The sequence below is a fragment of the Lipotes vexillifer genome, unplaced genomic scaffold (genome assembly GCF_000442215.2).
Source record: "Lipotes vexillifer unplaced genomic scaffold, Lipotes_vexillifer_v1.1 scaffold948, whole genome shotgun sequence".
Taxonomy (NCBI): Eukaryota; Metazoa; Chordata; class Mammalia; order Artiodactyla; family Lipotidae; genus Lipotes; species Lipotes vexillifer.
Window position 1 is genome coordinate 2,997,856 of NW_006793764.1, and position 2,837 is coordinate 3,000,692.

The window sequence follows — 2,837 nt, forward strand, 5'->3', positions numbered from 1 at the left end:
ACAACGGTCCACAACGATCCTCCCGTAGTTTTTGAAAGGGTAACAACGCTCACACCCCTGGAAGGGATCGAAAAGCCGACCAGGTCACGAAGAAAGAAGGCAGCACAGCGAATTCCGCTTGCCCTTCGCGGGGAAGAAAGCTCAGCGGCAGTTTCGCAGAGAAGGAAAGAGGCAGGGGAGTGGGCACGCGGGCTGGAGTGACCAAGCGGTCCCTACGGCCGCAGCCCCTACCCCAAAGCTGGGTGGCGTGTGTGAGCCACCCTCCGTCCTTCCCAGTACCCCAAAGTAGCACTGCAATAAACTACATTTCTCCCCCGGCTCGCGCGCTAGGCACCCTCGGGGTCTCGAAGCAAGCAGGTGACAGCCGCTGCCCACACTCCTCCAGGCCGCCGCTCTCTGGCTCACCGCCGCCCCGATCCCCCTGCCCCCACCCTGGATTTTTTTTTTTTCTTTCTCCCAACCTCCAAACAGGAAATAGCTTGAGTCACAATAATACACAGGAGCAGCGGCCGAGGCCACTCGCGCCCGCCCATTCGCTGGGCCGCCTCCAGCACTCCGGCTCCGCGAGGCGCCGCCGGCGACGCGCGCGGGGAGCGCAGTAGACACCGGCCCAGCAGCCGGCGCCGTGTCGGAGGCTCCCAGGCGCCCGTCAGAGCCGCCTTCGCCCTGCCCCCGACTCCGCCGACTGCGGCCGCCACCCGCCTCCAGGCGAGTAACCTCTTCTCGGTCCCTCGCTAGCCACTGAGCGCCCGCAGGCGTCCCGGCGCTGCCCTACGCGAGGCCGGAGAAAAGCCGCCCCAGGCGCAGCCTCCACGCTCCGGCAGCGCCCGGGATATCTCCCTCCGGTCCCGACTCTGGCGGGGGAGGGCTTTGCGGGCTGCGGCGGGGCGCTTGCCCCCTGGTCCTTCATGGGGGCGGAGGTGGGGGGCAGCGTGAGTAAATGCTCTGTCACCCCATGCCCCTGTGGATTCGGGCTGGACTTTATTGGGCATTGATTATTTTCCCTTTCTGGGGATGCTTAACTAACTTTTGCCTCCCCATACCCCCCTCTGGGATGACAGTCACGGGGTTTCTCTTGGGGACCATTCTGGAAGTGGGTTTGGGCGCGCAGCTGGGGCAGCTACAGGTGACTGGGAGCCACCTTCTTTTTCCTACCTGGCCCGGAGCCTTCTCCCCCCAAGGGATGGGAGCTGTTTCACTTTCTGTTGAGCCTCTCTTGAACCAGATTCAAAGGGCCTCTGAGTTTCTGTCGGCGCAGTCAGCGTTTGCAGTATCTGGAGGGGGCAGGATCTGGTGGCTTGTATTTACGCGGGCCGAGGGAGGCGCTGGCTAGTTGAGAGCAGGTGGGCGCTGCCTGGGCTGCTGGCGGAGTCTCAGCCGCAGAGCCTGGAAAGTGCGCACACCTGAGAACCCCGGAGATGCTTGTCAGCCCACGCAGCCCGGGAGCCGAGATCTGTGCTCCCAGCTCGGCAGAGTTTGAGGGAACTTTTTTTTTTTTTTTTGCACTTTCTGACCCATTTGTAAGCAAGGGGCCGAGCTTGTCAACATGCTGGGTGTTGTCAGTCTTCAAGGGCTACATTGTGAGGTTCTTCTATAGGGAACTCAGTCAAAACTGAGTTGGACATCTTTATGTTGGATAAAGGCCACTGAATTCCAGGCATTCTTCGAGCTTGAGAAGGGTGTTTTCAAGACTGTTTTGAAGTCGGCTTGAGGGCTTTCGGCGAAACTGCCACTGTCAATTATCCTTATCAGCTGCGGCTGCTTGCTAGTCCCGGGGTGAGTGGGTTCTCTTAGAAGGCTCCATTCAGTCAGGCCTTCTATCCAAGTTTCTCAGCGCACTTTTACAAACTGTGGTTGGGAGATAAGTTAAGTCCTTAGCCAGTTCTTCTGAAACACATGATCAACTCTCCACGTTTCCCGGTGAGGGGACCGTGGTTCTAAAGGGTTAGATTGATAGGGTGACCGTCTTTACGTCAAGCGCGCTGGGGCCTTGCGGCTTTGAGTGAGGTTCAAGGTCCAGCAACAGCGGTATCACCTGGGGGCCTGTTAAAAATACAGGACTTCATGCCTGCCGATGCAGGGGACACAGGTTCGTGCCCCGGTCCGGGAAGATCCCACATGCCGCGGAGCGGCTGGGCCCGTGAGCCATGGCCGCTGAGCCTGCGCGTCCGGAGCCTGTGCTCCGCAACGGGAGAGGCCACAACAGTGGACCCGCGTACTGCAAAAAAAAATAATAATGATAATAAAAAATACAGGACTTCAGACCTACCTAGAACTGCTCAATCAAGGTCCCCAGGGGACCCTTTGCATATTAAGGCTTGAGACTGGCAGAAGGTTATGTTGGGGTGAAGTTTTTTGTCCAGTTTGAAGAAGTGATTTACATCTCCCTACATGTCCATCCAGTCCTACATATGAACCTTCGTTTTGCCAGACCAGGACAAACACAGCTTTATGGGTCACAGCACCTCCACCCCAGGTGGCAGGCTCCTTAAGCCTGTGGGTTTTTTGTTTCTAGGTACTTTGATTCTTTGATCGTTATTATTATAAAATACACACAACATAAAATTTGTCATTTTAACCATTTTTTAAATTTTTAAAATTTTTTTCCGGCCCCTCTAGGCGTCTTCTGGGATCTTATTTCCCCCACCAGGGACTGAACCCAGGCCCTCAGTAATAAAAGCGCAGAGTCCTAACCACCATTTTTAAGAATACAATTCAGTGGCGTTAAGTACGGTCACAATGTTGTGCAACCATCACCACTATCCTTTTCCAGAACTTTTTCATCGTCCCAAACAGAAACTCTGTACCCATTAAAGAATACCCTATTCCCCGCTCTT

General features: G+C 56.0%; 1 protein-coding gene across 1 annotated transcript in view; it reads left to right on the forward strand.

Annotated features, from left to right (window-relative positions):
- The first annotated feature begins 278 nt into the window (after positions 1-278).
- Positions 279-2,837, forward strand: part of TJP2 (tight junction protein 2) — a 137,170-nt gene continuing 134,611 nt past the window's right edge. The window contains exon 1 of the mRNA XM_007466773.1: positions 279-708. The gene's annotated coding sequence lies outside the window, so the exon portion shown is untranslated. The remainder of the gene's footprint in view (positions 709-2,837) is intronic.